The sequence below is a fragment of the Macaca fascicularis genome, chromosome 4 (genome assembly GCF_037993035.2).
Source record: "Macaca fascicularis isolate 582-1 chromosome 4, T2T-MFA8v1.1".
Taxonomy (NCBI): Eukaryota; Metazoa; Chordata; class Mammalia; order Primates; family Cercopithecidae; genus Macaca; species Macaca fascicularis.
This window is the reverse complement of record NC_088378.1, coordinates 22,120,364-22,141,671: the sequence shown is the minus strand read 5'-3', so window position 1 is coordinate 22,141,671 and position 21,308 is coordinate 22,120,364. Positions and strand designations below refer to the sequence as shown.

The following is a 21,308-nucleotide window of genomic DNA, read 5'->3' as shown; positions in this document are numbered from 1 at the left end:
TGTCTCCCTATTGACAGGCGTTCCTACAAGTCTTGGCAGGAAATAGACACATGCCTCCCAAAGGCATGGTTCCCTTTCCTTCACAGAACAACGCTTCACTCCAATGACCTCAGATGCTTGTCCATTGCAAAAAGAGCCCTCAGAAGGAGACAGTGAGATTAAGCACTGTGGGATTTTGAGGGGCTCTCCTGAAAGGTGAGAGAATGAAATAATGGAAAGAGACTAGAGCAAGCCACTTATAGAAGAGGTTGTGTGGCCCTCAGATTGTAAGATCCTGCTTTGATTTCTGGAAAGGCAGCCCTGAGGGGAGGGTATCTTGTGCATTTGGCATTCTTTCACACAGATGACCTTTGATGGCAGAGTACTAATACTTAAAAGGACCCTGTTGCTCAAAGAAGCCTGTGCTTCACTCAAGATAACTACTGTCCTCAGAGCCCTATGAACCTCAGACAGCAGTCAGCCCAGTTGGCTCCTTCATGAATAGGGTGGGAATGTGCACAGAGACACAGCCTAGCTTAGGAGTGAATATGAGGAGAGAATGTGGAAACTCACAGCTCAGTCATTAGATCTTGACTGCTGTGTGAGGGCAGCTGAGCTGTCTTTAGTTGAATGCTGTCTTCCAGAAATAAATTAGCCGTAGGTAGGAACAATGATCTCTTACTTCAAAGATGTTAGTTCAGGCTTTTTACTGCATTGGTTCTTATGCACTATTTGTTATAAAGGAATAAACACCTAGGGCTTTGGAATTACCATTTACACTGCTTAAAAAATTGTCATCCAAAACTTGATGTGGCTAGAACTTATTATTTAGGTCCCGGCTCAAATGTCGTCTCCTCAGAGAGGTCTTCCCTGATGACAGAGCTTAAAGGAGCACCCCACATTCGCCCAGCTACTCTCTGTCACTCAGGTCTATGTAATGGCTTTCAGAACACGTATCACTAAATGACATCACCCAGTGTATTTGTTTATGTGGTTGTCTGGCTCCCTTCACTAGATTGGAAGCACCATGAAAGCAGGAATTTTGTCACATCATAACTTTGGTGTTTAGAAGAATGTGTGGCACACTGTTAGCACTCAATGAACTTATCTACCATCCAGTAGGTACCAGACACTGTGTGGATACTGGAGATTCAAGAAGTCACTCAATAATGCAAAACAGCGCAGCCACTTTGTTTTATTTTATTTTGGGACAGGGTCTTGCTCTGTCACCCAGGCTGGAATGCAGTGGTGCAAACATAGCTCACTGCAGCCTCAAACTCCCGGGTTCAAGCAGTCCTCCTGCCTCACCCTCCTAAGTAGCTAGGACTACAGGCATGTGCCACCATTCCTAGCTAATTTATTTTTTTATTTTTGTAGAGACGGAATCTCTCTATGTTGCCCAGGCTGCTTTTTAAACTCCTGGCCTCAAGCAATCCTCTTGCATCAGCTTCCCAAAGTGTTGAGATTATAGGCGTAAACTACTGCACCTGGTCTGGTGCAGCCACTTTGGGAGTTCTTCAAACGTTTACACAGAGAGTTATCATATGATCCAGCAATTTCTCTCCTAGGTATATACCCAAGAAAAATGAAAACATATATCCACACAAAAACTGGTACATGAATATTCACAGCAGAATTATTCTTATTTTCCAAAAGGTGAAAACAACCCAAATGACCATCAAATGATAAAAAGATAAATACAATAGGATATATCCGTAAAATGGAACATCCTCTACAATAAAAAGGAATGAAGTGATAATACATGTTACAAAATGGATGAACCTTGAAAATATTATGCTAAGTAAAGAAGCTATTCATGAAAACCACATATTATATGATTCCATTTCTATTTAATATCTAGAATAAGCACATGGACAGATTAGTGGTTGTCTTGGGTTGGAGAGTGGCTTGAAATGGGGAATAACTGCTAGTCATACCAATGGGGTATGTGATTTCTTTTTGGGTGGCAAAAATGTTCTAAAATTTATCGTGATAGTTGTACAACTATGTGAATATACTAAAAACCACTGAATTACATACTTTAATTGAGTCAATGCTATGTTAATTATATCTCCATAAAGATATTATTTTAAAAGTCATTCAACCATGCATGATACCTGACATTATTCATTCATTCAATCTTTCAACACGTATTCATCACCTGCTTTGTAACAGGCTCAGGGCTAAATGAAGGGGATATATAGGTAAACTACTGTAGTTTCTACCTTAAGGAACAATTGATTTAAATGTTTGTTGTCTCTATAACAACTTCCTACCTTATTTCACATCTGTCAAAGAAATCTGATTACAAGAAATGATACGTGCTGGAAACTGCTACTTGTTCAGTAAAATCCACTTTCTCCTATTCTTGGACACACAACTAGATAACATTTCCTAGCCTCCCTTGCAATTGGGTAGCTGCGTACCTGATCTTCGGCTAATTCTGAGGGAAAGCAATATACCACTTCTGCCAAATTTGGCACAGAGAATCTCCATGCATTTCACCCCCTCTGCCCATAGAATGGAAATAAACATGCTCAGCCTGGGCAACATAGCAAGATCCTATTTTGAAAAGAATTTTTTAAATATGAAAAAATTAGCTGGGCACGGTGGTATGCACCTGTAGTCCCAGCTACTCGGGAGGCTGAGGTGGGAAGATTGCTTGGGAGGCTGAGGCGGGAAGATGGCCTGAGCTCAGGAGTTTGAGGCTGTGGTGAGCAATGGTCACGCCACTGCACTCCAGCTTGGGTGACAGAGTGAGACTCCATCTCTAAAAAACCAAATCAAATCAAAAAACAGGAAAAAAAAAGAAGAGAAGTAAGCACACTGATCTTGGAAGCCACGTGACGTTGACGATTGTGGGATCTTTATCATTTTGGATGCTGAATGACTACATGGAGCAAAACTCTCAAACTGACCCATAATTGCACTGTTATGATAGAAAAATATAAACCTCTAATTCTAAGGCAAAACTTGATGTTACTCTAACTAACACACTGGGTTATAATGGAAATACGTAGGCTGTGAAGCCCTCCTGGTCCCTTAAAAATCTGGGCTAAAAGCGTAAAGGTGCTGCTTTCCTTTAGATATAAGGTGATAATTTTATTAGTTCTTGATTAGACTTCAGTTACGGTTTTTATTACTTAACCCTGGTATGATTTCTCCTATTCCTTGAGGCACTCCTGCTGTTTCAGCAACCAGGAAACTGGAAGGACACTGGTGGGGGACAGGGTATTACAGCAGTAATCCTGTCAAGTCGGTGTAGCCAGAATCCTCCCTTACTCCTGATGTTTCCTCTTAGTATTTTCGGTCCACTGACCCCACCCTGTTCCTTGGCTCTAAATCCCCAGTTGTGCATACTGTATTCAGAATTGAAACCAGTTCTATACTGAGATCTCTTTTCTCCTATTGAAATAGTCCCAAATAAAATCTGTTTTTGCCACTCTAACTACTGTCCAGCTCTGGTTTGCTATATATGTATGTATGTATGTACGTATGTATGTATGTATGTATGCGAGTATGTATGTCTGTCAGGGGTACTGGCACTCACCTATGCTGCTGGTGACAGTGTGAATGGTATAATCTCTCTGAAGGGCAATTTGGTACTATGTATCAAAAGTCTTCACATGTATGTAACTCTCCACCCTCGCAAGCCCAAAACTGCATGCTCTTTGACCCAGTCATCACATTTCAAGCATCTTAAATTAAAAAAATTTTTGAAAGATTTAGTTGTCAAATGTACAATTTATTTGAAACATTTAATACAACAATGTGGTTGTAAGGAAAAAAAATTGGAAATATTTTGAAATTTATTATGTGTTCTGTCTAGCTAGACAGCCATTATTTGTTTTTTAGTATGCTATTTGATGACTTCATAAAGATAGAAGTTCACACGTAGAAAACTCACAGTAATGCAAATAATTGCTGTCCATAGAAATACTAATAGTGTCTGGTGAAATGCATTGATTATCTCCCTGTAGACACTGACTAGTTTTACCAGTTTTGCATCCATATGTGAATTTACTTCAGCATTATTAAAAATGTGACTAAATGTGGGATAATTTGAGGTCATTTTTGAACTGGTTGCTCAATATCTTACTAGTTTCTTCATTAATTAATGAGATAAAGAAAACTTTAACGTATGTTCACTAAAACCTATATGGGAATCATTTAAAAAATTTATCCCTTCATATAGAGATTGTTTAATTAATTATGACATGTTCATGTAACAGAATGGTACGTAGCCTTACAAGTTGTTACAGAAGAAAATCTATTGACATAGAGTAAGGCAGGTTTCAGAACAATACACACAGTATGTTTACCTTGCATAAAAATGTTAATATAAGTGTGTGCAAGAGTACAGGCCCCCAGAGAACCTTGACTGACCCAGCTTTTCCCCCTCCCACTTGGAGTTCTCAGGTTTTCAGGGTAACTGTAGAACGTGCTGAAAATGCAGTGTCCTGAGATAAGAAAGAACTCTCTGGAATAGCCCAGGTCTTCTCCTCATCGATCCTAGAACAGGATATCCTACAATACTTTGGGTCAGCTATACAAGTTTCCCTAGGTGAGTAAAACTCAGAGCAGAATACTTTCAGGGTCCCTCAGCTTTGGTGAGAAATGGGGTGTGTGCAAATAAGAATCCATTTGCCCTGGGCAGCTTTTCCCAGGCTTGGGGGACTGGCTCACCATGGATCCTAGGCTTCTGTTGATTCTTGCTGTCTGTGAGTCATAACGTTGCTTTGCCTGACTTGTCGTGACAGTGTTCTCTATCACTGGAATTCATTCTAACAGCTGGGTTTGTGCAAAACTTCCTTCCAGATGTAGGAAACTTAGCAGGAATTAGTAAGGTGCTTAGAGTCCTCCCCTGGGATTTACAACAGGTGCTGGTATACTGCTTAACAATGTGCATATGTGTGGATAAACACACATACACATACATATACACACACAGGTATGTAAACATTAATGTGACATATGTGTATATATTTCAGCTCTGGAATACATCAAAGCAATAAAAAAGATGATCTCTGGGATGGAGGTATAAGTTTTTAATTATTCTATATGCTTAAATGTATTTTCTCATTTTTCTAAAATAAATTACGCTTACACTAAGAAGCAGTTATTTTATTTTTTTTAAGCTGCAGTGGGATAAATAAGAATATTTTTTATCTTTCACTAATTTGCTTTCAGATTTTAAACACTCAATCTTTCATATATAGCTCAGGGAAGTCCTGTTTGCCTGTTGTTCCCTCATGAATAATAGGGCCTCCTTTTATTCTCAAAAATGTTTCAGTTTAAAACACTTTTATGGTCATTTACTTCTGTGATATCAGCTCAGAAGATCTGAAAGATGTGATGCCTCAGTGCATGAAGTGAGCAGCATTAAAGAGAAACTGGCATATCTGTGAGTAATGACATAATTCACTGGCTCAAAATCTGAATTTTACGTAGTCCAGAAAAATATTCTTGCAGAAACAAAGCATGTTTACCTTCACAGATTGCATGATTGAAGTCCAAGCTTATTTAATTGTCTGAATGAGTGGGGAAAATGATCACAACATTTCCTGCCAATTATATTTATCATAGGACTGAGAGTCCACAAGTCACCTAAATATTTTAGGGGACAAGCATTCACACGGAGAGTATCAATGATATAGAAAATGCTCTTAATAAAAGAAAATTTTCTTTCCTCTGTAAATTTTTCATAACTGCAAACAACATACAGATTTTAGGAACCAAAAGAGGCTTTAAATTTAAAGCACTATTTATCTTGTCAGCAAGTTATTAGAGTGATGCCTTTACAAATCCACTGCCAGGCACTGGCTCTCCCAGTGGGGAATCAGCTGTTTCAGAAAGTGAGCTTTTCAAATGTAAAGCAGTGATTTTTCTGCTTTCTTCCCCCTGAAAGCAGACAACTTAAGTCTTGAAAATTCAACCCTGTCTCAAAAAAAAAAAAAAAAAAAAAAAAAATCCAACACTGAATTGTTGCAAGGGCATTTATAAGGACTGAGTACTATTTGGGCCTCAGGCCACAATCTTTATTTGTGCCAAAGCCTCAGGAGGCAGGAGATCGATTTTCATAAGCTCAGAGTTCTGTATTTTCCTGAATCCTCTTTTATCGTGTTAATATTATCCTGGAATCAGATAGGGAAACTTTTACTTAATCCCAGAGATAGTAGAGTTGGTCTGATCCTCTGTACTTTCTAAACTAGATTGGGGAAACTAACTTCATATTAAGGTAAAACCTTATTTTATTCATGTATTTGACAGTAAAGGTAGCACAAAGGCTCACTGAGTTTTTTAAAGAGAAAAATTCTAATGTTACTAGTTTCTCAGATCATCTAGTTTCCAGATATTGGGAGAGTCAAAGATATCGCTTAGGTTATCTACAGACAAAAAAAGAAACAGGAAGGAAGGATAGAAATGAAGGAAGGGAGAGATGGAGGGAGGGAAGTAAAGAAGGAAAAGAAAAAAGAATGAGGAAATTAGCTGATTCAATTACTAGGCAAAATAAGACACACTTAGAATTTTTTTCTTATTGCATATATTTATGGTGTACAACTTGTACAACTGGACGTTTTGATATATATAGTGAAATGGATACTACAGGCAAATTAACACCCATCATCTCATAGAGGTACCTTTTTTATTGGTGTGGCGAGAGCATCTAAAATGATCAAATAATTTTTAACAAGGGTACCCAGAAGACACAATGGGGGAAAAGATAGTCCCTTCAATAAATGGTATTGGGAAAATTGAATATTCACATGCAAAATAATAAAATGGGACCCTTATGTTAGGTCACGTACAAAAAATCAACTAAAATTGGATTAAATACCTAAATGTTAAGACCTGAAACCACAAAACTCCTAGAAGAAAACATATGAGAAAAGCTCCTGACACTGGTCTTGACAATGATTTATTTAATTAATTAATTTTTTTTTGAGACAGAGTCTTAACTCTGTGGCCCAAGCTGGGGTGTGGAGCACAGTGGCACAATTTTGGCTCACTGCAACCTCCACCTCCTGGTTTCAAGTGATTCTCATGCTCCAGCCTCCCCAGCATCTGGGATTATAGGTGCCTGCCACCACACCTGGCTAATATTGTATTTTTAGTAGAGATGAGATTTCACCACATTGGCCAAGCTAGGCTCGAACTCCCGGCCTCAAGTGATCTGCCCGCCTCAGCCTCCCAAAGTGCTAGGATTACAGGCATGAGCCACTGGCCCCAGCTGATTTTTTGAATATCACACCCAAAACACAGGCAACATAAGCAAAAATAAACAAATGGGACTTGTTAAAGCAAACTAAATATGGCCTGAGAAGGACTCTGTACATCCGTATTTGAATCCTTGTGGACAAACGGCAACCTAACTTAATAGGTAGACAAGATTGAAAGCCTAACTTAAGAGCATGTGCCTACAACAATAGCTGAGTCTTGGCCAATCCCAGCAGCAATACTTCAATCACTCATACACTGCTGAGTGTTCAAACTGTGTTCAAATAAGGCAAATGCCAACCTATAACTAATCCAGCTATTTCTGTACCTCACTTCTGATTTCCGTACGTCAGTTTACCTTTACTTTTTGTCTATAAATTTGTTCTGATCACGAGGCCCCCCCTGGAGTCTGAATCTGCTGTGATTCTGGGGGCTGCCCAATTGTGAATCGTTCATTGCTCGATTAAATTCCTTTAAATTTAATACAGCTGGAGTTTTTCTTTTAATAGATGGTGTCAGAAGCAGGGTCTGAAGTACAGCTTTAATGACCCCAGGAATGCTGAGTGAACACGCAAGGTACCTGCAGGACCCACTTGTGTCCACTGATCTCTCAGAGCAGCTGGGAATCATGGGTAAATTCTCTCTTAAATGTTGGAGCTCCATGGATTTGTGTTTTGAGCTCTCTGAGTTTCTTTGAGCAAATTTCTGTCCCAAACTGGGTTTGGAAGTCACAATAGAAACTGAACTAGGTCCAGGATCAGATTTGATCCAGTAATTAACTGGCTTGGATCCAGTTAGAGGCCTCTTACATCTGACTGGGTCAGAAGAAACTGGTAGGAAATGATAATATTGCAGGGGTTGTAAAATTTGGCTTTTAAAAATTCACAGGGATTTTTGTGTTCTACTCCTTCATTTCACTTTTCTTGTGCACTTAGGTAGGGAAAAATCATTGGCTAAGTTAATCAAGGGAACCTGAGAGCAAAGCCAATATTTTAGGTAAAAATGGGATCCTTAATTTCTGAAAAACTGACTTCCCTTTCACTTATACATTAAACCCAGGAAGCAGCAAAGTCTTACAGAAATGGTGAAATCTTACTAAAGATAACTTACAGTGGAACGTTCTGGATAAACAACAACACATTGAAGTGTATTTAAAAATGAGGGCTCCCAAAAATTAACTCTGCTAACCTTTTAGCTTAGTTACTATCCTGATCCAAAGAAACAGACTGCAGCACCTATTGGCTGACTTTGGATAAGTAATGGGGGTATATTTTACCTGAGTAAAGGATAAGTTTGGGTTAGAGGCCCTCCCTTCAGTAAAGTCCTTCTTGGTTAAAAGGGACTAAAGATGACAAGGCCCAACCGGGGGCAAGTCTGAGCCTTGCCAGTTTAATACCGAGTGCTAAGCAGAGTGGCGAATGTCTCTGTTTTGTCACACATATTTTGCTCTGGCAGGAATGGAAAGTGTTAATTTAGTTACTGAATGGAACTCCTTGGACAGCCTCTTACAAAATTGAGAGGCTTCTGCCTGGGGTTCCATGAAACAGAGAGGGGAAAAAAAAGATCTTCTTTTGTGTTGCTGCTTGGTCTCCAGGGCTATAGTGTGGCAAGCAGGGTAGCTAGGGCCACTCAGGAAAAGAGAACTTAGAAACCTGACATGCCAGCAAAAGGGCAAGAATTTCTTACAGTCAGACTTCTGGCCTCTCTCTCTGTGCAAACCGGTTAAATGAATGGTAAAAATCACTGTTTATCTCCTCTGTAAAGTTTTGATTAATGTGAAAAAGGATTCTGAGGCTAGTTTTAAGCTGTAGCAAATCTGGTGTATTTTGTGCTATGAATTTGTCTTTCTTTGTCATTCTGTCATAAAGAAGGGTACCTTAGGATAGAACATGGGCTTAGGACCTCATAAGCTCGCTCGCTATTCAAGATGGCCCAGAAAGCTGGTCTGTTACAAATTTTGCTGCAGATCTCTGAAGAAAAAAAAAATGGATGAGGTCTCCATCTTGTTTTATGTCCTTGGGAGCTAAACCTTGTAACCACGTGGCAGTACTTTCTTTTGATGTCTGCCATTTTACAATGGTGGTCCAGGTTGAATCCTGGCTTAGGGAATGAGTACTTTCTGGTTTAATATCTGCATGACCTTTATCTCTTCCCCTCTATCAGCAACTTCTGACTTCTCTTCTTGAATTTTCCTTTCTTTGAGCTACGTTTGAAGATTCTAAATTTTGTAAAAACTGCATGCTTTCCTGGCGCTATTCCTCTAAGGACTCCACCCTAAATCCAGTAATCCAATTAAGAAACTTCAAAACTGGCAAATGAAAAATCTTAACAACTATTGGGTCTTCTTCTGTCTGTCTGTGTAGTTACATATGTATTGTGTGTGTGTGATGTTCATATAAAAGAACTCTCATTAATTGGCTTAAAAATAAGTGCTTAAATCAAATATTTTGATAGAAAAATAAAAACTGTAATGCCTTTTAGTTCATGTGACTTTTGTAATCTTTGAGAAATAAAAAGTTTTAAAGATAACTTAAAGACATTTGGTCAAATTAGGTCAGATATTAGGTTTGCTAAATGCTTTAAGGTTATAAACTGCTTCTTTGGCTTTTGAAAATTGTTCAACTTGCCTGCTTTACAGCTTGGCCTGGGCACATGTGGAGTTAACCACACCCCTAGCTATGCTGGAAAGAGTCAGACCTTATCTGCCCTTCTGCCTGATTTCCTAGGCTCCACACCTGGTACATAACTAAAATAACTTACCACGTTTTTCACCAAAATTGAAAATTGCTGAGTTACCATTATCATATGTAATGGAGACCATTGAAAAAAATTTTTACATGCAAGGTAGGTAAAGAAAGTAAAATGTGTTTTTAGTAAAGTACTATAAGTGCATAAAAATGTGGATTTTCTTGCCTAAGTTTAGAGGGTCAAAGGATTGTTCTATATTAGATAGGATAAAGCTAAAGGTTTGAACAAGTTGTGGAAGGTTTGTGAAAAATTAATCTTATAAGAAGAAATTCTGTGTGGACACTGACTAAAGTTAAAGGGGTATTATTACGTTTTTCCATAAATTGAACATTGGAATAAGAGCACAACAGGGTTTTCTTAAAGCACTGATCTGCTCTTTAACCAAAATTTGTAAAGGCTTATAAAAGGTTTATGAGAATAAACCTTTTGACCTTGTTGTCAAACTGATTAAGATTAGATAGATTTGTCTTGTCTATAAGGTTTTATTAAAAGTTGAGGTTGACATTAGTGGTACACTAATGCAAGGGTGAAATGTGGTTTTCTCTCTTGAACAAGATTTTCATGTAACATTAAAAAATAATAAAGATTTTTGTTTACCTTTTGAATAAACTACCGAAAAAAGAAGGGAAAGATGAAAAACAGATTTTTTGGAAAGCTAAGTCTTCCCTCCATCAATGATTAAAGGTCTTTGCCTTTTTAAAACTTTTTGAGTCATCATTTTGGCTAAATGAATGACTTACGGTAACCTGGAATTCTATTTCATAATATCAAGTGTTTAAAACCTTTAATATATTTGATGGGCTTCCCAAAATCAAATTTCAGCTTCAAAATTGTCTTTTCTGACCTCCAACTTTGAGATGCTACAGAGGGCTCCTGAAGCATGCAAAAGAGAGGTAAACAAAATTATTTGACATGTTAATTTATAAGGGAAGCACTGTCAAAATAAAAGATAATGTTTAACCTTCTTCAGGTTATACTTTAGTGTATACTATCAATATGTTCCAAAATTGTATGGGTTTTCTAAAATTCTAGTATGTCTGAGCATATGCTATCAATCATAACTATGGTTATTATGTTAATTTATTGTAGACCACAGAAATAACCAAATTTCCTTGTCAATTTTGTCTTTAACTATTTAAAGTCATTTCCACAGTTAACTGCTTAATGCTGATGCAGTTTCTGAAAACTTCACAAGCATGGAAAATCCTAGAATATGGTGTCTTTTAGGAGGTTCATGAAAGGATGAAAAGGACTCTGAAAAGCACTCCTGAATATAGGTTTCTAATAATTTTAGAATCATATCACGGGTAAAAATTCCCCATGAATTCCCCAATTCCCCAAGAATTGGACTGGGTAAGAATTCCTGAAACTTTAATAAAAAGACTGACTGGTTTATAAAACTGCTAACCCCAGGAGAACAAAAATTAATTGAATACCAAAGAAATACTTTGCCAGATTTGCATGTTAAATCAGCCAATACTGAAGCTATACAATTTGAATGAACTCCATGGTCTAAGTCAAATTACCTATGATAACCCATCAGTTATCATTGCTAGGCACCTAATTTGGAATAACAACTCCTATTCAAGAGGATATAAGTCCAATGTTAAGCATGGACTCATGCCACCTTGTCCTTCCTGAGTCCTTAAAGCTCTTATTATTAAAAGTTCTGCATTCCATGACTCATAATGGAAAGGATAAAATGATCCAAATTAAATATATTGGTGTGGTGACTAATAAACTGCTAAAATAGTTTATAACAAATATTTGGTTTGTCAAATCCATATTCTTGGAAAAACAATCAAAGCCTCAAGTACATTTGGTTACCTGATGGGCCATTTAAACATTTTATAAAGGGATTTCATTCAATTGTCATTTTCAATGCATGTTTTCTGGTTGCATAGAAGCTCTCCCGTGCAAGAGGGCTGATGTGTTTACAGTAGATTATTACGCTACACTGTATGTTCACCCTGTAAAGAAAGGTTTTTATGGTTCACTGACGACAGTCAACCCCTTTACAATCCTGAACCCAAGAACTGTAACTTCTGAGAACATCAGAGAAAGACTGCCCTTGCTATCCACACTGCAATGCAAACTTTGGAACCTTGAACTTTTGGTTCATAATCTCACGACTGAGAAGGTCCCTCCATACTCTTGGAACTGTACACCCATTGGAATGCTTAAGGTAAAGCTAACCAGGGAGATTTCTTCTCAGAAGAAGATGGTTTCCTTGATGTGAACAGCTTTTCCCAAGATCACAGATCAAGACTTCTCTACTATCAGGAGACTCTTATCTATGAATATTTTTTCGTTTATGCCTCTATGAACAATAGAAATGAATAGGGGGTCTGATGTGTGCACTTATGGGATATACTTTTATTTGTGAAGGATTTTTCAGCCAGCCTTATACATAAGTAATCTTATACTTTGATAGATGAAAGATGAAGGCCCAATGCAGATGAGAAACTTTAATGGTACATATATTGCCGCATAATCAGTAAGAAACAGAACATTGATTCACTTCTCTTAATCCACATCATGGGTTAAAGAGAACACTTTTAGGAGGACACTTCCAGGAGGCCTTTATGCTTCTAGAAGGGCATCATTTGTTAGGTCCTTTTTCCATGGTTTGGAATAAAAGAGGCAATGATTAGAAGTGTATTCCTCATGATAGGCTCTACAGCAGATTCTACTGTAAAGGCTATGGTTACACAACAGACTTTAAATTCTCTTGTGAAAGTTATGCTAAATAATAGAATTGGCTAAACAGAAAACTATCTGTGCAGGTGCTGGCACTTATGGCCTATGGAGAAAACATTGGGTATTATAGAGATTTAGTTGTAGGGGATTAACAAAAAGAGTGCTTAGTTAAGCGAGTAGACTCTTTAATTCTTTGATCTATTTGATTTTAGGTGGTTTGGTTTATGGGAGCTCTGGGTAAGGAGCATACTGCAAACTCTTGGTATTATCCTCCCCATAGTCATAATAGTAGACCCCCTGGTGCGCCGCATTCTCTCAAATGTCTTAAATGTTTGCATGCAGCCCTCTCTAGAATGTCAAATGGTCTCTCTTCAACTGGAATGACAAGAACTGAAAGAAATGTGTGACCATGAGGATACCATAACGTATGAATGATATGCTCAGACTAGAAACCCAAAATCATGCTGAGAGTGGTACTAAGGCCCTAAGTTTTTTTTTTTTTTTTTTTTTTTTTAATGGTACTCTCACCTAAGTAAGAATCTGACCAAGAAGGGGGATTTTTTTTTTTTTTTTTTTTTTTTTTTTAAGCAAAATTATGGCAGGCAATTGTTTTGGACTGAGCTCATGCAATAGGCCCCAACAGACTAAACCAAACCAAAATGGAGTCGCTCATGCTAAATGTGACATAATCAAACTAAGATTTTAAGGAAACACATAGATCCTAGTCCAGAACAGACCAGGTTTTGTTTTTCTCCTGTAAATAGGATGTTCCAGTATAAGGAGTTACCCTTGTTCCTACCTTTGCAAAACTCACTGTTCTACTGTTTCCCAGTGGTTTTCAAGACCAAATAAGTACATTTACAATGGTGACAGTGACATCAATGACTAACGTTTTGGTCAATCTCTCAAAATTGAGAAAATGACCAAAAGGGGGGAATTGTTAAAGCAAACTAAATATGGCCTGCAAAGGACTCCATACTTCTATATCTGAGTCCTTGTGGACTAACTGCAACCTAACTTATTAAGTAAACAAGATTGAAAACCTAACTTAGGAGTATGTGCCTATAACAATAACTGAGTCTTGGCCATTCCCAGCAGCTGTGCTTTAACCACTCATACACTGCCGAGTGTTCAAACTGTGTTCAAATAAGGCAAATGCAACCTGTGACTAATCCCGCTGTTTCTGTACCTCACTTCAGATTTCTGTGTATCACTTTACTTTTTTTGTCTATAAATTTGTTCTGACCACGAGGCCCCCTAGAGTCTCTCTGAATCTTCCTGTGATTCTGGGGGCTGCCCGATTTCTGAATCATTCATTGCTTAATTAAACTCCTTTAAATTTAATTCGGCGGGAGTTTTTCAATTGAACTCTGTTACATTTAATTTGTCTAAAATTTTTCTTTTAACAGATCAAACTCAAAAACTTCTGCATAGCAAAAGATACAATAACCAAAATCAAAAGGCAGCCTACTGACTGGGAGAAAATATTTGTGAACCATATATCTGCTAAGGAGTTAATATCTAAAATATACAATAAGACACTTATACAGTTTAATAGTAAAATGATAATAATAATCTGATTTTTAAAATGGGCAAAGGACCTGAACAGACATTTCTTCAATGAAGACATAAAAAATGGCCAAGTATATATGAAAAGGTGCTCAACATCACTAATCATTAGGAAAATGCAAATCAAATCACAGTGTGATATTACTCACACCTGTTAGGATGGCTCTTATCAAGAAAACAAGAGATAACACGTGTCACTGATGGTCTAGAGAAGAGGGAATCTTTGTACATTGCTGGTAAGAATGTAAGTTGGGTTGGGCATGCCTATAATCTCAGTACTCTAGGAGGCCGAGGCAGGAGGATTGCGAGTCCAGGAGTTCGAGACTAGCCTGGGCAAGATGGTGACATTCCCTCTCTACAAAAAATTTAAAAGCTAGCCAGGCATGGTGGTGCATACCTGTTGTCCCAGATACTTGAGAGGGTGAGGTGGAGGATTGCTCGAGCCAGGAGGTCGAGGCTACAGTGAGCCATGATTGCACCATTGCACTCCAGCCTGAGTGAGAGTAAGACCCTGTCTCAAAAAACAAACAAACAAACAAAAATGCCAATTGATGCAGGTTATGAAGTTTCCTCAAAAAAGTAAGAAATAAAACTATCATATGACCCAGAAAGGCCTTTTCTGGGTATATACTCAAAGGAAATGAAATCAGTATGTTGAAGAGATCTCTACTCTCGTGTTCATCAAAGCACAATAGCCAAGATATGGAAATAACCTAAGTGTCTGTTAATGAATGAAAGGATTAAAAAAATGTGGTGTATATATACAATGAGATATTATTCAGCCTTAAAAGATCTTGTTTTTCTTTTTTTTTTTTTTTTTTAAAAAAAACCATGATACTGAATTACCAATGCTCTGTCCAGTAAGTTTAAGGGATTTCAACCAGAAGTATAGTTTTTCTTTGTTTTTTTGTTTTTTGTTTTGAAACCGAGTTTTGCTCTTGTTGCCCAGGCTGGAGTACAATGGCACGGTCCGGGCTCACTGCAACCTCTGCCTCCCAGGTTCAAGTGACTCTACTGTCTCAGCCTCCCGAGTAGCTGGGATTACAGGTGCATGCTACGACGCTCAGCTCATTTTTGTGTTTTTAGTAGAGGCGGGGTTTCACCACGTTGGCCAGCCTTGTCTTGAATGCCTGTCCCCGGGTGATCCACCTGCCTCGGCCTCCCAAAGTGCTGGGATTATAGGCGTGAGCCACCGCACCCGGCCTAGTTTTTCCTATATTGTGATTTTCTTTCACTGAACTTTAGTAAATGAAGACGGCTTGAAAGACAGAAACATAACAAATGTAAAAGGAATTTTCTGAGAATCTGGAGTGCTACTATGAGGAAAAAGTGAATCATTTTGTGAGGAGGTCAGCTGGTGTCCATGGCAGCAGACCTCCCCTTCAATCTGCGACTCTGTGTCAAGTTCTAAGTGACTCTGTAGCATTATTGCTCAAGTTAAGGATAGTCACACATAATGAAGCAATCACATTCAGTATTAAGTTCTTTGGTAAGTTCTGACTGCTCAATGACTTGACAGAATGTGAATTAAATGCTTTATGTAGTGGTCCCAGAGGAATTGGGCAATAGGAATTTATGCCATTATTTTTGAAACAACTCTGTGTCTGGCAAAAGCCAGAGACACCACCAGCCTAAGTTGACATCTTCCATGTGGCGCTGGTGAATGATTTATATGCTAGGAGGAGTTTCCCCTTTGCTTGGAACAAAAACTATTTTTAACTCTCACAGTCAAGAGAATTTTGTTTTCTGGCTCAGGCACCTTTTAGATTAATTAATATGCTTCCTAAAATTGAAATGACTCATTAGGATCTGTACTTTGAGTGGGCTGGAGTCTTGGTTCATACACCTCTCAGAAAGTCATTTCATCTTGAAGCTTCGGGAGAAGTCCCTCCAGCCACCCACACACCGGATAACTAGAGGAAAACTGATTAAGGGCTGTCAAGGAAAAAACAGAGCGAAGTGTACATTCCATTATCTTTGAAGAACTCTTGTCGTGACCAAAAGGTGAAACGGTGCAGGAAAAAATTCAACTTCTTTTTGTTGTTTCACTTTCACTTATCTGCTCAGATAACTATTTTCAGGAGTTGGTTACAATTTTCAGGCCTCTTTTTTCTTACATCTGAGGGAAGGGGGGTTGGCATTAACTGGAACATTTGTCAGTCTCGGCAAAGATGGTGAGGGAGAAAGAAATAGAAATAAAAACAAGCTTTCAAAATGTGAGGGCTCCATTTGTCAGAGAAGCAGTTTCAGCACTGGCATTTTGGGGAAGGAGAAGGGAGAGGTAACATTCATGTGCCTGCCTAGTGCAGGGTGTTGTTACATACATTATCTCATTTCAGATTTCGAGTCCGTGACAGCATGGGGTAGTGAACAAATCACAACTTGTACACATCACAAGAAAATGAGATATTTCCAGAATAAAGGTCTAGAGAGACAGAATGAGATAGAGAGATAGAATGAGTTGAGATAGAATGAGAGAGAGTTGGGCACGAGTAACTGGATTGATATGGGAAAACAGGGGAATCTCTGGAAGGGCTGGGAGTCTATAGAAAATGTATGACTACATCAGCTTTAGAAGATAACCCAAAACCCTGGGAAGCTGGCTTTGGTTCAAGTTGTCTAGGAAACTTATCTTAAGTCCTTAACAGTTCATCAGACAGGAAAAGCCGTACCTTGATTTGCATTGTGGGGTTCTCTGAGTTCACTATTTCCCTGGGGATGGATCATTTATGGCCTCATTTAGAGACTGTGGACTACAGGTCCTATTCACTTGTGTATCTCTAGCACCTAGCTTGGTATCTAGCAAATAAAAGCAGCTCAGTAAATGCTTACTGAATGAAGGCCATGAATGTTGAGCCACTATGTATTCATTATTTGAAAACTGGGCAGACCCAATACCAGTAAATTGAGTCAAAATGAAATACTTACATTATCTTAGGAATAGTTTTAAAAATTAAAGATTGGGAAGGGAGGAGGAAGACAGTGATTCAGTACAAAAGGAGTAAATGCTTTTGCAATGCAGCTATGGCAATGCGTAAAATAACGGAGCCTGCAGTAAAACATGTTTTGGTACCATGGAACTGTGCACCTGAGAAACATTTGGAATTTAAGTAAGGGTGTGGGGGTGGGGGCGCTATTATCCTTCTTTTACTCTGATTGAGTAGAAAGTACCCTTTCCGATGCTGGGTGCTGTGCTGGGCTTGGGGGTACAATGGTACCAGAACTCTTCTTTCTCCTCTCCCAGAGTTCACATTCTAGATGGGGAGACTGACTGACAGTAGACACACAATGAGCGTGACTCCAGATACAGCTAGGGTATATGTTGGTGTGTGTGTGTGTGTAGAGGTGGCAGCCCCAGACATCATCACCCAGAGAGGCCCAGGGGGCCATGTGGGTATTTCCTCTGGCTGGAGGCCACTAAAGAGAAGACTCGCTCTGCTCACCCTTGTATATGGCAGGTGTCAGGATACAGTTGTCATGTATAATAAATACATCAAATCCTTTTGGGAGGGAGGATTAATAAGGCAGAGCTGAATAAAAACAAAATGTGATGGGTTTGGGGAGGGAGAGGAGGTTTGAATCTATTCATTCTAGATATACACATCAAGTCCTACTATGTGCTAGACAGTATGCTTGTTGTAATCAACAAAAAAGACCCAATCTTTGACATCACAGAACTTATACTGGCCTTGTCTATGTGGCCTTGTCTAGGTGGCCTTGTCTAAGTGGCAAGCCACAGCTCCCTTCCTGGGGTTGTGCAGGAAGTCACGAAGACTCACTGTTGCCAGGTCTGATTTTCAATAGAATATTTATAAAGGAGTGCCTACACTACTCAGGGAATGCTTCCCTGAAAAAAAAAAAAAAACCACATTTTCATCAGGTTACTATATGGATAAGGAGAGAGCTACTTAACACTGTTTGATTTTGTTTTCCTGTTGATTTCGTGGCTAGATACTGTTTTGAGATGTTTTCCTCTCCCCTTATTTTCCTCTATTCCTACCCTTATTTAAGCTGGTAGCTGACTTTCTGTTATGTTACCTCAGGGGAAATGTGGCAGGGCTAATGCAAAATTAGCCTGCAAATCTTTCTGGCTTTTATTTTCCCAAAGCCTAAAACCTGAAAAGTAATTTGCAGAAGAGATAAAGGAATAAGGATTTTCCAGTAAATGCAGAGTTCTGGATAACCAAGGGACAAAGTAGCATTTAACTCCTGCCCCACACAAGAAAGATATTCCTCCCGGACTCAGAAGTGCTAGGGGGAAGAAATGGGGAAACATACAGGTCTCAGAGCAGTGAAGATACTGACTTTGCCTCTTGCTAATGCTATCACTGATACATCTAGGCAGAGTGGTCTGTTGGCAGCTGTAAAAAAATATACCTGTGCTTCAAGCATGGCATCAGGAGCTGCCAAGAGCTGCTAGACAAGAAGGAGCTATGCAGCCAAGACAGCAGGTGCAATCTGGTGGTGACTAAATCTCCCGACTAAACCTGACCCTGACCATAGTCACAGAATCTCTACCCTATCTCTGATATGGGAAAATATTTTGGAATCATGGCCTAAGATCTTTTCTAAGGGGAGGGGAGAGCCCTAAATGTGACTAATTTTAGAGCCCTAAATTTCTCCCTACTTTCAGTAGCGGCTAAGTTAAAATGGGTTGAGTCACAGTAAATACACGGATGTATTTTTCCTACATATCTGGGTGTGCCCTGAAGTTCAAACCCACAAACATCACACACTAAAATACCCCCGTTTTCCTGTAAAGTCCTTCCAGAAGACTTATTTGTGTGTGTGTGAAGACAGACATGTATGGTACATATTTTTCTTTTTTGCCACAAATCCCATATCCTGACGTTGAAAGACTCGAAAGACAGTTCATGCTGGACCCTCCCTAGAAATTCAGGTGCAGAATACTCTTGTCCTTTGGAGGACTAAAACGGAGAAGCAGGAAAAGTGGAGTTGGGGCATTGGTTGCTTACTCAGAGGATGGATGGTATCCTGGTCCTGAGGAGAGAAAGTTTCACTTACTGTGTTGCTCCCTTTAGCAGAGTATCTGGGAGAGATTCCACACTGTGGTGGAGCTTGGAAATCCCTTGGACTGGATTTCTGGGAAACCTGCTCCACGTATGGTAGGGCCAGGTAGTCCATTATCTAGAAACACTTTTGAGAGTCTCGCTCTTGATAGTTATTCCAGTACACTGGCACAACACAGCATTGTTGTAGGCCAACCAGGATGTGTGGTCATCCTGTCCCCACCGTGGGGAGACCCTCTCATAGTATGTGTTATATTGTTACTTGTGTCCTGTGCTTTGTCAAGAAAACATCACATCCTAAAAAATAGCCAGAAATGGCTGTTTTCTAAATCACTCAGAGGAATTTGAACCAGTACCCAGGGCAAGCTGTATGCCGATTCACTAGCAGTTTGACAAAAGTCTTTGCTGTTGTAAGGTAGGTGGAGAGAGAAACAGATTTCTCTCTGCTTCCTGATATTCAAAGACTAGGGAAATGAATAAAAGGTCAAAGAATAAGAGACTATTTGTACTCTTGCTTATAAGAAGGAATTCAAGTAAATGACTTTTTGAAAAACACAAAAGAAACAGTAGCAGATTATGGCTGGAAGAAATGTCACAGTAATTTGTAAAATGCTTCTGCTAATGTTAAATTAATTGCAGAGTCTGTGGTAGTTTAGACCTACTGAGCCCTGTTCCAGGAAGGTGTCTCTAGCTAGGTTGGGTCTTCTTGAATTAACTAGTTTGAGATTCTAGGTAATAAGAGCTTACTGGGAAGTACATGCTTTAGGTCCCAAGGACTTACTATTTAAAAGGTGTTTCTTGATGGTCACTGTTGAGTATTGACCTCTACTAATGCTGTTGTCATTTCATGAGTTCTGTGCAATTTTTCTCTAAGTAATTTCTTTCTTTTCCATGCATGTCTTGGTGCCAAGAAAAATTTGGTTCAGAAACTTTTACTCTCTGTTGTCAATAATGGCTCTTAATCATCCAGGTGGAATTCACCTCTAACCTTATCTTCAGGGAGTGAAATTTTAGCTTAAACTGTGACCATGAAATATAAACATGCCATCTAATCATTTGCTATCTGTTATAGGTTTCAAAGCTACGTAGAAAGCTTCAGAAAATACAGATCTTTACTGCTGGTGGTATTTCAAGACATCTAGAGTTACTATGATGGACTGCAACAGTCTGAGCCATGCAGTTCTACTTACTTTGAAACAGATTTTGAGGATGATGTTTAAAATTTTGAAGTCAGACCAAAGAGATCCTTCTAGAGTGCACATTTCCAAAAAACAATAATAGATTTTAGTTTATTCATTTGAACAGAAGAATCATGAGAATAACTTAAGTTTTACTGTAATGGTCTTTAAGGATTAAATTCGGTTTTGAAAACATACCATCAAGGTGTTATTTTACATTATAGGTCTTTGATAATATCAGTCTATAAGAGTATAACTATGTTACAAATGTTCTTGGTCATAGTATATATTACATATATGAAAATAAAAATGTCATTTCATAACGATGAATAATATAGGACATCCACATCCATTACCTTGTTTCTAAACTGAGTTTTTAAAAAAATATTTTTATTATAAAAATAGAGATGAGGTCTTATCATGTTGGCCAGGCTGGTCTTAAACTCCTGACCTCACTCAATCCTCCCACCTTGGCCTCCCAAAGTGATGAGATTACAGGAGGGAGCCACTGCACCTGACCTAAATTGCTTTTATTTGTTGTTGTTGTTATTATTATTATTATTATTATTTTGACAGGGTCACTCTGTTGCCCAAGCTGGAGTGCAGCAGTGTGAACACAGGTCACTGCATCTTCGATTGCCGGGGCCTAAATGATCCTTCCACTTCAGCCTCCAGAGTAGCTGAGGCCTCAGAGGTGTGCCACCACTCCTGGCTAATTAAAAAAAGAAATTCTTTTTTGTTTGTAGAGATGTGGTTTTGCCATGTTGCCCATGTTGGTCTCGAGCTCCTGGGCTCAAGTGATCCACCCACCTCAGCTGCCCAGAGTGCTGGGATTACAGGCATGAGCCATAGCGTCTGGCCCTAAATTGCTTTTTTATGCTTGAGT

At 38.8% G+C, this 21,308-nt stretch overlaps 1 protein-coding gene across 3 annotated transcripts in view; it reads right to left on the bottom strand.

Annotated features, from left to right (window-relative positions):
* SLC35F1 (solute carrier family 35 member F1) overlaps positions 1 to 21,308 on the bottom strand; it is a 398,950-nt gene that overhangs the window by 115,420 nt on the left and 262,222 nt on the right. The gene's annotated exons all lie outside the window — the stretch shown is intronic.